The sequence below is a fragment of the Lissotriton helveticus genome, chromosome 3_1 (genome assembly GCF_964261635.1).
Source record: "Lissotriton helveticus chromosome 3_1, aLisHel1.1, whole genome shotgun sequence".
NCBI lineage: Eukaryota > Metazoa > Chordata > Amphibia > Caudata > Salamandridae > Lissotriton > Lissotriton helveticus.
In genome coordinates, this window is record NC_136061.1 from 529,449,775 (window position 1) to 529,464,434 (window position 14,660).

The 14,660-nt window shown below is 39.5% G+C and overlaps 1 long non-coding RNA gene across 1 annotated transcript; it reads left to right on the plus strand.

The window, feature by feature from the left end:
- The first annotated feature begins 13,427 nt into the window (after window positions 1-13,427).
- On the plus strand, window positions 13,428-14,262 carry LOC144824651 (uncharacterized). Its single transcript, XR_013609038.1, has 3 exons — window positions 13,428-13,485; window positions 13,606-13,682; window positions 13,769-14,262. It is a non-coding gene; the product is annotated as an uncharacterized LOC144824651 (long non-coding RNA).
- Window positions 14,263-14,660: the final 398 nt, after the last annotated feature.

The window sequence follows — 14,660 nt, forward strand, 5'->3', positions numbered from 1 at the left end:
ACTTGCCCTGTGTATTTTGTTCTTTTAGGGCATCTTATCTGTACTCTTCGCCCGCTGTGGGTGATGAACTTGCCGCTGAATGCCGAAGTAACAGCCCAGGGGGCTGCAACGCTAGTGCCTGCTTCATCTGCTATCCCCAGCGAGTTCGGGACTACAATTACAAGCAATACTGGGCTCACCGCGGCATAGACCGCGACGGGAGCTGCTTGAAAACACCTGAGCCCTCCCGCAGTGTGGGACGCGTGCGGGCGAAGCCCGGGCAAAGGGCGGGCCCTCTGTGGCCCTCAGAGGCCTGAGGGGACTGGACTGGGCCACCCTCCTGTTCACTGCCTACAAATTCTGGGACTTCATTGTGAGTAGCAGAGCTGATTTTCCAGTTGGACTAAGCAGTTCAATGAGGGTTCTATGAACTGTTATTGTAGATACTGCTGCCGTAGGGGGGACTCATTTATTGTTATTATATAGTATTTGTTTTATTCATTCCCTGGAACGGTGTTCACCATCGTTGTTAATATGTCGGCGAAGGGGGTCCCAAAAAAAGTAATCTCTAAAACTGTGACTTCAAAGGGGTTAATTGAGCATTATTTAACCCGGGCTTCTTCTGACATAGAACGTGAAATTGCTAGAGCAGAAAAGGGGTTATCATTAGATGTTCTACCCAACATGTGCCCTTTATTAGGCCTTTCTGAACCAATGCTAAAGTCACCACCAAAGGAGGTTATTGAGCTTAATATCTCTACCACTGACATTAGGAACACTGGGGACATGGGTCAGACTTCCACTAACATTATCGATAGCCCCAATTCTACCAAGGGGGACCCAATTGCTACCGTAGATGTGTCAAAACCCTCTGAGGAATGTCTTCCTAGAACACTAGGTTCTACCTCTAATGACAGTAATATTAACCCTACAGTAGCTGAACAGCTCCCAGCAATAAAAAGGAAGCGTAGGGGCGCCAAGCATAGGGGGAGGCTGGCTAAGCAAGCCAAATTGTACCACAGCCCCCCCATGGTTCCTACTATGCCTCCTAGTTCAGAGAGGATTACTCAAAGCCTGCATGTGCTTCATTCTACTACTCAATTCCCCCTTTTGGTCCAGATTGAAGATTTAGTTAGGGCCCTAATTCTGCCGCTGGTTGAAAGACTCAAGAGACTAAATGATATGGTGGGACAAATCAGGGACGCAACTGATGCCAACCATGCGGAAATCAAGGAATTGGTCCAAAATAGTTGTATTGATGTTCATATATCATCTAGTTTGCCTAAAACTAATGTTGTTAAACACCCCAATGTAAGCCAACCCGTGGTTACTAGATCTATTTACCCAAAGGAACTAGATGCAAACAACTCTAAGGGTGTGATCCCTCTACCGAACATTACTCCCGTAAAAATCATGCCCATTATCCCCAAAAAGCCAGAAACTTGTGATAAAGGGCAAAGTAACAGAATAAATACTATAATTGATTAACTCCCAGAGGCTGCCCCTTTTGTGTGCGTCCTCTCGGGGGCCCCAGAGCTAAGTCACGGGAAAATAGAGAGCCAACAAGAACTTAAGAATAAAGTTGCCTTTTGGCTTAGTAAAAACAGACCACTTCCCCCCAATATTGACGGGCGAATTCTAAATGTTAGAAGGGTTGGGTGGCTTGGACACACGACCAAGGATATACCGGGAGATTTGGTTATTGTTAATTTTAAGAGTACCAGGGTGATCCCATTTCTAAGAAGCTGGCAACCTCAAATAGGTGACGGTTGCATTGTAACATGGGAACTTTCTGATTTCTACCCTAAAACATGATCCATCCCATATGTGAGCACTAGGACTAACAGTACACCACCCCCAGGTCCTGCCAGTTTGCTTAATATTCAACCGTTGATAACTTATGGCAGATATGCTCCACTGTCCCAACTTGACGAAAATGATTGACATAGTGTTGTTAGAAATGTATCTATGCTAGGGGTTGAAAGGGGTGACATGATAGATGTGGAAGGTTTAGCGGCCTTATCACCCACTTATATCCCAGGGTCTTTTGTCGACCCTAACTTGTGTCCCCCTGTAGGTAACATATGTTCTATCACATCGGTCAATTTATCCAGCCCAACTACGATCATAAATGAACATTTGCCAGCTATGCCATACACTAAGGTTGTAGGCTGGAATATAGCGGGGCTTGAGTCTAGATTGTGTTTACCTGATTGGGTGGAATTTATAGACAAAGGCAATGTTTGGTCCTTTCAGGAAACATGGGCGGATGCACCTGTATTTCGTGCGGGGTTCCTAAATTTCTATAAACCAGCATTAAAAGGCCATAGAGGGCACCCTTTAGGTGGTGTGACAACTTGGGTCCGCCAATCTGAAGGAGTAACAGTCGAGGAAATTCCAATAGATAGCCCAGATGTATTAATTATTAGGATCCGGTCGACTAAGGGTCTTAATATTTTGCTTGTTAATATCTATGCAAGGGGCCTTCAGGGTGGGAAAGTTTCCCCGACACTAACAGTTTTGGATTACTTCCTTTTTAAAGTATCAGACGTGGGGTTTAAGATTGTGGTGGGGGATCTCAACACTTATTTTGAGCCATTGGGTAATGAGGACGGCAAACTTACTGAGACAGAAGATATGTCATGGGGAATTCCCCGGTTAGAACTGTCACCCATAAAAAAGTGGTCACAATCTGCCATGTACATTAAAGGAATGTGCCTAAACCTAGGGTTAAGGGCAGCAAATGGCAGGGTGAAATCTGACAGGATGGGTAGGCACACTTTCGACAACGGCAGACACAGTAGCCGCATTGATTACATCTTGATTGACGTGAAGCTGTGGTCTGCCGTTGTTGATATGGAAGTTATGGCCAGACCTGAAAGCGATCATGACCCGCTTGTGTTGTCCCTACTGGATCATAGTTTCCAGGGGGCCCTGTGTGAGGACTCTAATGTTGCTCAAGCTCAGGTACGTTTAAAAAAACTATTTGAGAAGGGTTAGGTGGCCTAAGGTTGCTGTTGACGAAGTAGCCAGAACAGAGATAAGACTCCTAGTTTCCCATACACTGGAAGTACTGAAGAATTGTGGGTCACAGGACATGATTAATGCCAAAATTCCAAATGTCCATAGCGAATTGTTTCAAGGGCTTAAAAAGCTGTTCACTAAGAACATATCTAATCGGGGCAGGAAAAGCACACCTAGAATTGCTACCTGGTATGACGAGAAGTGCAGGCAGACCCAAGGAGAACTGTTCTTAGCAATTAAATCAAAAGCTCACGGTTTAATCCGAACCTGTAGAGCTGCTTATAAAGAAGCACAAAAAAATTGCAAACATAAAATGGGGTGAAGAACGCTGGAAGGCCCTGACCGAGGCGTGTGGTGGCAAAAATATGCAACAATTTTGGCACCTCCTTAAATGGGGTAAATGCCTAGATGACCGACCAAGCTCCCCTTTTGTGGACCAACAGCAATGGGTAACCTTTTTTCAAAATCAGTTTAGGATGAATAATGATGCTGTGGCAGTTTTACCCCCCCCAAACTCTGATGAACCGCTCATATTTACCCACTCTGAAGTTAAGTATATTATGAAATCTATTCCGAGTGGAAAAGCTCCAGGCCCGACTGCATTCCTGCTGATCTTTTTCTGCAGGAGCAGGACCTCTGGGTGCCTTATATTACTATCTTGGCTAATGCCCTAGCATTTGGTGCGCAGGTCCCAGATTCTTGGTACGGGGCAGAAATTTTACCGATTTACAAAAAGGGCGACCGTTCTGTCCCGTTCAATTATCGGCCGATCAGCCTAATAGATGCGGTGCAAAAAATAACTGCCCGCCTAGTTTTGGGACGTATCTAGTTATGGATTACTGAACTAGACATTCTGACACCACTGCAGGCGGGATTTCGCAGCCACGTAGGCACTATTGACCAAGCATTCCGGTTTGTATTGCTTTATTGGAAGTCAGTTTTTATTGAGGGGGGAAAATTATATGCGGCCTTTGTGGATCTTAGGTCCGCTTTCGACCTTGTCCCGAGGGCAAAGCTGTGGGAATGAAATTGGGTATGCCAGTTGAACTGGTGAGGCTTTTGGTGAATCTCCATGCCCAAACATTCGCACAGGTACGCTGGGGTAAACCTGGAGAGGTGACTGATAGATTTGCAGTAGCAAAAGGTGTAAGACAAGGGTGTGTATTGGCCCCTACCCTTTTTTCGTTATTTATTAATGGGGTCACAAATTACTTCTCTAACTACCCTACAGATGCCCCAACCCTGACAGGGATAAAAATACCATTCCTCATGTTCGCGGATGATACGCTGTTAATATCGAAAATGAGACAGGGTCTACAGTCTGCCCTGTCTAGGTTTGAATTGTTTTGCTGCGAGCATGAGTTAGAGGTAAATGTATCCAAAACCAAGTTTATGGTTTTACGTGGGAAGAACTCCGTCACAGCCAGGGTAACAATGGGTAGATCCACCCTTGAACAGACCTCTCTATTTACATACCTCGGCGTAACCTTTAGTGAGAACCTTAGTTGGACCCCGCAGATTGATCTTTTAGCCCTAAAACACACTCAAATTGGTGGAGCCCTACTTAAAGAACACAAAAGCTCCTTCACAAGGCCTATGTCTCCACTTATGAAGATCTATTGCTCTAAAATGTTACCTTCAGTCTTGTATGGTGCAGAGCTATGGGGCTTCAGTAATTTAGACCCCTTAAAAGTGGCCCAAAATAAATTTCTCAGGGCGGCAGTAGGACTACCGCAATCCACACCACGTATACCCCTTCTTTACGATTTAGGGTGTCAACCAGTGGAGGATATAGCAAGATACAGACCCATAACGTTCTGGCAGCGCCTGTGGATTACGCCAGAACTCTCGCTTTATGCAAAAGCGTGTCTGGAAGTTAAGGATCTCCAGGTCTCCCATAAGATAGGCTGGTTGAGAGACCTAAGAATTACCCTATATGATATGGGGTTGGGGGAATTGTGGTCTAACCCGGACACAGCTACATTTCCCACCAAAAAAGTGTTGAGAGGCATGTTTTGGGAGAGGATTGTTAGCAAAAGGCATTCCATAATGACAGATGGTTCTCTTACGGTGTCCTTTGTGTTAGTGAAGGATGCCAGCCACCTGGAAAATTATTGGGATGTCATCACTAGGCCTATGGACCGTAAGTTATTCCATCAATTTAGAGTAGGGTCACTTCCGCTTAGGGGCCTAACCAGGTCCTGGGGCCACGATGGGTCTGGTCATTGCCCACTGTGTCTAGAGTTGGGTGAAACAGTAGATCATTTTCTTTTTGTTTGCCCTTTGTACCACGCACCAAGACAAAAGTGGTTACGCCCAGTATGTAGAACACTGGGCCCATGCTCAGCGAAAACAGCCAGTAGAATTTTAAAAACAGATACATCGACACTGGTTGTTATTGGGGTTGCAAAATTCCTGAGCTGAGCATGGATCCTACGGGCACGGTTGATCAAGTCTCTTTTGACTGCTGTGTAATCCGCTAGCTGGAACAGTAGTTTGTTGTGCCAATTAATGATATGGTCTTTTTCTGAACTGTTTTATAACTGTTTTTTTAATTATGTAATGAAGTCTTGATGCCTGTGATTTAATACTACTCTTAGCTTGTTCTTAACTGTATATTAATTTATTGTCTTAACACATTGCTCACATCTTTTTATCTGAAACTTTTTTATCTGTAATTTTGATACATTATTGGTTATGTATGTTGTGTAGCATGTCTTTTATGATGAAATATCGAATAAAGACTTCTTTGACTGACTGACTGACAATAGGGAAACCCAATCAGATGATTCTATGGGTTCTATGAAATCACTGGCACACAGTTTTTCGAATTATTTTTTAAGTCCTTCAAGTAAAGCCAATGGTACCCTACAGACATTATGTATCACAGGCTGGCTACAATCACATAATTTAATTATGTGTTTGAAACCTTTAAATATACCTAGTTCATTGTTAAAGATCTCAGGATGGGTGGATTGCCATGTTTCTTCCTTAAGTGCTTGCACCAAAACCAAATCTTTTTTCAATATGACTTGATGTGGATCATTGGTATCTAAAATGATTCCAAGATTGCTTTGAACTTTCCAATCCAAAAGACATGTATTGTCTTTAACCACGTAAACAGTACCCTGTGCACAATTGTCTTTAAAACATAAATTGGTACTGGATCTTCAAACATTTGCAAAATGTCCTCTTTTATAACATTTAGTGCAAGTTTTATTTAACGCAGGACAAAATTTAGCATAACCAAGGTGGGTAGTGCTACCGCAGCGGCAACATTACCAACGTCTGTTTGTAGGTTTAAAACTGGTGTTAGTTTTAGTATTTGTTTCAATCGTTTTTCCTTGGCGTTTGTCCTTGGAAGTGAAATTTGATTTGCTTTTAATTGCTGAAACACTTTGTGCTGGAGTACCAGAACTAGAAATCGACATTTGTTCCAAATACGATGTTGTGCTTTCAATTCTTGTAGCAATTTCTAATGCTTTTTGTAAAGACAGATCAGGCTTGTTTAAAAGAGCCTCTTGTACTTTTTTGTTATTAGTCTTCTTCATTAGCTGGTCCATAATAATTTCTTCTTCGAACATTTTATAGTTCCAAGAAACTGCCAGTATATGTAATGTGCTAATGTAAGTGGAAGCAAACTCTTCAGGAAGCTGTGCCCTTTTTTGAAATTTGTGTCTTTCTAATGTAATGTTTTTACAAGCTTTGAACCTAGTTTCAAGAGATTTAATTGCCGTAACATATTCATCTTCTATTCTGTCGCCTTCTCCTTCAATTATTAAGACTGTTACTTTTGTAGTATGTTTGAGGATGGTATCAATCTCTGAACCCAGACAGTGTCTCAGAATTGCTGCAAATATGTGTGAAAGACTCACCTTCCAGAGCATCTAGATATGCTTCTAAACTTTCTTTCCATTTCTCCCAATCTAACTCAGGAGAAGCAGGATTAGGAGAAAATGAAGGAGGAGCTGTTAAAGGTTGTTGCATGCTGATAAGAACAAGGGCTACAAAGTATCACTTACACAAAATAAATGACACCTTTTTAAGGATTTAAACTAAGGCAATGTTCTGGCAAAAATAAGGTACTGTTGTACCATTTAAGCATATATTTTGAAACCATTGCAGACTAGAAAACTTTACACGTGGTATTCAATATTTAATATGCCCATCACATAAACGATTTCTTAATGGGCCTATTTTGTTAAGAGTACTCTAATTGTTAAATGGATGCTTGTCACGCGAAAATAAACACTAGTGTGCGCTTCGCTGATTTGTTGCACTGTTATCGGTTTAAAGGTTCCAGTAATGTGATCGCTGCACTTGAGGTTGTTTCTGTGTAAACACTTGTAAATACTTGTAGACAATGATGAATTGTATTAGCGTGCGCATTGCAGAGTCAAAATATAGACACACACGATTTAAATCTGTACAGCGTGCGCGTCGCTGACTTGAAATGTAATAATTTATTGGAAAATGTTCTAATTGAAAATGGTGTCACATCGCGTAATGGCGTCAATATGTTGAAATGTTCTAAATGTTTCACTTCCAAGATGCTGTTGTCAGCTTTTGATAACACAGTTTTATGTGCACGGGCAGGTTGATCGTCGTGGTGCAGGCGCGTTGGCAAGTACACGATTGGGGTGAAATACACAAAGTACACATATCTCTGTTTAGTTTTCACTCCGCAATTCTCCGCATTACCCTCGCCGCAGTTTACGATCGTCAAACTTTGATGTTCTGCCAAAGATCAAACAGGCAGAAGTTGATCGCCCCTCCGGATCATCAGCAGAAGGTCTTAAATGAAGGAGGTAGACATGCATGGTCGTCTTGAAGGCAGATCGTGGCCAATGAAAAGAAGTAGATTAAAAGTACGTGTATAACTTCACTTCTTTATTGCCAACAAGACAGGAGCAATGATACACAAACGCAACCAGTATCCAACTGTCATCTCTCCCAATCACATTCCAGAATTCCCTAAGTTGGAAGTTCTGAGAAAAGAAATCGTCATGGATACGACCCAACAGTTCACCACCCAGGCCCAGTTGGAATGAGAGAGTTACAGAATATTGAGAATATTGAATTATGTCTTTTGCATTTTGCACACCTGTACTCCTTCATTCTTGGTTATACCTATGCTACTTGGAAGAACACATTGGAAGTTGGTGCTTGTTGCAAACCAGCAGAATGACACTGAGTTAAATGCTCGCTGATCATATGTGGTGGAACCTGATGGTCAAAAGAACTAACTATGCCCGTTGGTCTTTCTGAGGTGGATGTATAACAGTATTGCTTTTCTTCAAAACTGGCTACCTTGTGCTTCTATGATTCTTTGATTAAACAGTTGCCTCTGTCAAATTTTTCATCTAGTTTCAACCCCACCCCTCTTCCAGCTGAAATTATTTCATGCTGTTCTTTGAACCTGTGTTTGTATGGTGACTGAATTGCAGCACCCTTTTGGTACAAACATTCAATTATGTTTCTCGCGTTGTATGGTTTGTGTACTTTGTTAGGACACATGACGAGATTGTCAACTAAAAGCAGAACCACCAAATTTTTAATTAGTTAAACTGTCTGATATTAAAGAAGCAAAACATTTTTTATGTCAACCAGACAGCTAAGGGGATTATGGCTAAGCTGCAGAAATCAATGTGTAACTTGTAGGTTAACGATGTAAAAACTATGGAGATCGGGAGAGGGTGGTGTTCAAGCTGCTAGTAATTCTCAGGACTTGGCCAGAGATCTTACACTGTGAGTGGAATCTTCCCACCTATAATGGCTGGCATGCCATGTTGAAGTTACATCAAACGCGCATCAGGGGATTCACTTTCAAATCCAATGAGTTTCCACTGCGGTTTATGCTCTAGATGATATATGGTCCAAGAAACTCAATGGCATTACATCATCATAACGTTTAAACATGAAGGTCTTCTTTAATGCAGGGTATCTTCCGTAAGGCATGCTCCTGACTCATTCAACATGTAATATTGTTTTCAATGCAACACCTGTGACAATTTGTAATATTAATCATGGATTGTTTATTTTAAGGTTGTCAAAGGAGAATATATATTAATTCAGTACAACTACATTGCATTACATGAACACTTCTGCATTCAAGCATCACAATTGAACTCTCTAAGAACCGGTATTATACAGCTGTTGGCCAATCAAATTCCTGAAGAGAAGAGGATTATCACAGATGGGCATCCAAACTCCCTTGTTCAATATTGGTGCTTAAAGTTTTTGGGGGAGATTACATGAGCTCTGATAAACATTTATAGCAGCTTATATCCAGATCTCAAAAATACTTTATTTCACACAAAACACATACTAAACATTAAATTTAAAATGTAAACAACGGCAACATCATCTCTCTAATCCCACCTTAAATGTTAACTCATGGGTCTGCTTTTACAATGCCTCTATTATTTATGACACTACCCCATTGCCAAGCTTACACAACTGCTGTCCAATCACATGCCCATAATGTAGAGTTCCACCCACAGGCAGAACGTAATTATCACTCTAAATACAGCGGGCAGATTTACAAGCCCCTTGCAACACTTTTAAGCAGCCGGTGCATAACTTTTGTGATGCAGCGGCATCGTAAACAATGCACCACGTTGCAACACATTTACAATTTGACGCATCTAGGGAGATGCGTCAAGTTGTAAAGCCCTGTGTTACATTATACCTGTGTCAGGCATAATGTATGCAGCGTGGGCGTTCTGACGCAAAAAAGCTTTGTAAAAGTGATGCAATGAAATCTACAAGATTTCACTGCGTCACTTCTATGACGCCACTGCATCAAAACCTTACAAGTGACGCAGCACAATGAGTATAGGGTTTCCTGAGCATTGCTGGAGTTGCAGCATGCGTGCGACAGGCCTCCATCAATGTGTTACCTTTATGCCAACAGATGCATGACGCATCTGTCAATCCTTGCGCCACGGTGCACCGCATTGTAAATGCGACGCATCCATGGTGGCGCAAGTTTTTTTTTTGCATGACACAATTGAACTGACGCATCTCTGCTAGAATGCAGAGATGTGTCCGTTCTTGTAAATCTGCCCCAGCATTTCTAGTGATAATATAAGCTCTTGCAGGCCCTGAAACCTGTGCCTAGCCAGACCTAAAAGAGTATAGTTATTGCTCAAGTTAACTTATAACTGACATATGAGGTATTCACTGCCAGTCGTGCTTGCAAAAGGCCTAAATGTTCCAACAAAGAATGCCCCATTTACTTTCCACCCAGTCATTAAATATCTTTCAAGCTCAGCTTTTTTTCAAACAGTAAATATGCCAGTACTGTAGATGTTTCTGTTTCCATGGAAATATGTTTGTGCTCTTCTTTAAAGGTTTCGAAAATAAATTAAATATTCAAAGCACTTCTTTGGTTCATTTGCATCACTAAATTAGGTTGGTCAATATTTCATTATCTCGTTGCAGGACACTTTTTGAGTGCGAAAGCACTTCGCCAAGGAACTCGGGGGCATATTAGCAAGAAGCTCGTTAAAATTATCTCTTTTTTAGCGGCAGAAAACTTCCGCTAAAGCGGCGATAATGAACTTGATAATATGCGCTATAGAATTCCAAAAGAAGCCCAGGTTAGATGTCCTGCACATTTAACCTGGGCTTCTATGGGCTTCTATTGGAATTCTATAGCGCATAATATTAAGCCCATTATCGCCGCTTTAGCGGCAGTTTCCTGCCGCTAAAACAGCGATAATTTTAATGAGCTTCTTGCTAATATGGCCCCAGGAGACTTGACAGTCAGGCCCTCATTGCGAGTTGAGGGCTTAATTTCGATCCCTGTGTAAACACGTATTTGGACAGGCAATGGAATTACAAGTGCTGTGCTAACTATCCCATAATCACAGTTTTCCCCTGATAAATTCCGGTATATCAAACCTGACGAAATTTATTGGGGGTAAAGCCCAGGGAAAAATGAAAGCATGTAGAATTTCTTGTATTAAAAAACAATTGTGCTGGTCGTGCCCCATTTTCCTTTTAAAAACTCAGTTATGAGTTATTTATCTCTTGTGGTAAATACCTTATGAAAGGGTAATGGCATTTACCATGTATGGTAAAAACTTGCAATAAGGGTGTTAAACTAAATTTTTCCTCTTCTCTATGCTAGAAATAAGCATTCATAATAAATCTGGGCAGAGGCCCACAACACAGAGACGTTTCCCTGGGAAGGCCATGGCTTTGGCCTCCCCATCAGAATCACTGCTACCCTAGTAGTGGTTTAGAGCACTGCTTGGAAACTATGGAAAAAGGATACATTGTTTTGATTCGTGCCTCCCCATTTTGTCAAACAGTATGCCCTTGGGTAATTACTTTGTAATCATATTCTCCTGCTCTTGTTGTACTCCAAATGTAACATTCTTCAGAACTATTATAAAAGCTCTCATGAAGTGTGTGATTACAAGAAATAACTGAACTGGATATTATGTCAGTATTGATGGGAGGGTGAAGGGGGCTACTCAGCACCCAAATCCGTTGTCTATTTAACCAATGGAATGTTTATATATGGTTATAATATGTCGAGCAAGAAGTACTAATTTGCAGTCTTGGGTCTTTACCTTTACCCTAATGTTGGCTCTTGAGCAAACCATTCACTCTCTTTGTCTCTGTGCTCTAATCTGACAATATGTGAACACTTTAAATCGGGTTGGTTTTTAGTCACAAATTCATAACTCTTTAACTGTATATGCATACTTTCCCGATTAGTATCTATACAGGCAAAATGTGCTCCCAAATCTGGGTTGTGTAGGACCCCTTCCGGGCTGCACCGTCTCTCTCCTAGTCATGCAGTAAAGCAAACTTTGCTGCAGAAAGGCACCTCTTAAGAGCTCTTACAGAGCTTAAAGAAGACAGTTGTTAGGCAGCATGTGCTTCCCACTGAGGAGCTGAAATTCCCATGATGACCTTATGCCTTGCTCCTCTTGAAAGGGACAAAATGCAGAACATTTGGCGTTTTGATTTATTATAGATCCACTTCTCTCCTGACCCTAAGCAGATATTGTCTATAGCTCATTAGAACATTCAATATTGCTTTAGAAATGTCGAATGTCTGACAAAATATCGAGATTCACAATATCGACGTACAAAAATATCAGAGCAAAAATATCGAAATCAAAAATATCGGGTTCCTATACTTAACTAGATATATACACAAATATCGATTTTTTAATATCGATATACAAAAACATTGTTTACTTTTATATCGACTACATTAACATCGGAAAATAAAAATATCGCTATCTACAAAAAATAATGACATTAACTATAATATCGACAACAAAAATATCGTGCACTTCAATATCGGATTATCAGCTATATCGACTTTTTATATGCATCTGTTTGCATAATTAATTAACGTTTTATATGTTTTCACATCTAAATAAACACACAATACTTAAATTAATACTATAGACACACTATTAATTTGTCAAAAATATCCTATTGGTATAATTATATCACCTACACAGATAAAAATATTCTATACTACTTTGTATAAATTTATAATTTGTTTTTGTTTTTCACTTCTATTACAAAGTAATCACAACTGAAATTCAAATATACTAACTAACCAATCACAAACCTAATTTTTTAAATGAACCAATAGCAAAGTAATTACTACTGACACTCCCCTATATAAACAATTAAAATCTTAGCACAAACTACTTGCCAAAAGTCACTGAAGGAGATTCATCTCTATCCGAATTGCTGCACAACAACTAGAAGAACCAGACTATCAGCCTACTATCACATCTTCTAAGTAAGTAAATAAAATAGAAAGTGCATTATTTGCTAATACTACTTACTTACCTGCTAAATACCCAGTGCCCCTTTGCTATTCATACTACTTAACATGCTAAATAATTATATGAAACTATTTTTTTTAGATACAACGAGTACTGAATATTCTACTCAAAATAACTGTGAACAAACCCTAGGAATACAGATTCTAATAACTATGTAAGTAATTTCACATTGATTCATTATGTGCACATAAATCTAAACACACAGAAATAATGACTTTTTCCCCACATATTTCTTTTTTTCTGTAGATTCTACTACTGAAAACTGCACTACTAATGAACTAAGGACATCAGTACTATTTCTCCAATACATTTTACTACGTAAGTATTATGCAACTGAAATAAATGTGGAAAAACAATACAAACATTTAGAACTGTTCTAATTATGTTCTATTATATATTGTTTATTTACAGAGCAAACACAGCGAATAGATATACAGACATAATACAGAACTCCACATTCTGAATAATACAGATAATAATCACAAAGTAAGTATATTAAAGAACATAATTACCAGATAATCTATTAAAAAACATACCAACATGGTGATTATTCTAATACATATGTTCCTTTTTTATTTAAGATAACACTACAAACTACTCTCCAGAAGCTGAAGAAACAACTATACTGGCAAAGACCAACCTAAAAAAATATGTAAGTATCTTCACAATGTGAATCATGAAGATACACTTTTGTAGTAGAAATGAGCTCTAACATTGCAAATGTACCGAAACATTAATTAATAATATACTACTTTCATGTTTTTTATAACAGCTACAACAACATCACAAACAATTATCCCCAACTAAAGAAGCAAGCAGCTCCTAATTTTGCTGTAAATTCAAAAACACGTAAGTATAAACATTCCTACTTATCACTAACATAGATTATTTATCACATTTAATTTGACATTAACTATTATATATACATTTTATAGATATACAAAGTACAAAATGACCGAAGGAGCCGAATTTGTGACCAGCCAGAAAGGAAAACTATTACTATGCTACATGGGTTACACTTATACACAAGAAAAGCAATATGGCATGCAAGTTAATTGGAAATGTTGTAAATATTATTCTAACAAGTGCTATGGCAGAGCAACAACTAAAGAAGCTACAGTACTGTATACTAGGGAACACAATCATCCACCTAATGTTACTGAAATAGAAGTTAGAACAGCTTTGGAAAATATAAAAGAAGCTAGTACAGGTTCCCAAAAGCAAACAAATGTCATTTTAAAAGAAGCCATTCCTAAAATCCCAAAAACTGCCACAACTCAAATGCCAAATATCCTCTCCTTAAAAAGAACTATAGCACGAACTAAAAAAGCTACTACTTCTACAACACCATCTCCCAGAACATATCAGGATATAAATTTAACTGCTAACCAAATAATAACTTTAAATAAACAACCATTTATAGTTTACGACAACGAAAACAATGACAAAAGGCTTATAATTTTTGGTACCAGTATGAATTTAGTTAAACTGCAGCAAAGCCAATATTGAATGATGGATGGAACATTTAACATCTGTCCCAAACCATTTTTCCAATTATACACAATACATGGCCTCTACCACAACTGCAACATACCTTTGCTATATGCACTATTACCAAACAAAAATAATTCCACATATATGGAATTAATAAATATAATTAAACAAAAAACTAATGATTTTTCTCCTGAAAGTATCATTCTTGATTTTGAGCAAGCAATGCTCTCAACTATCATAAAAATCCACCACCATACCTGCATTCAAGGCTGCTATTATCATTTAAACCAGTGTTTATGGAGACACCTTCAAAAAACTACCCTAAGTGTCGAA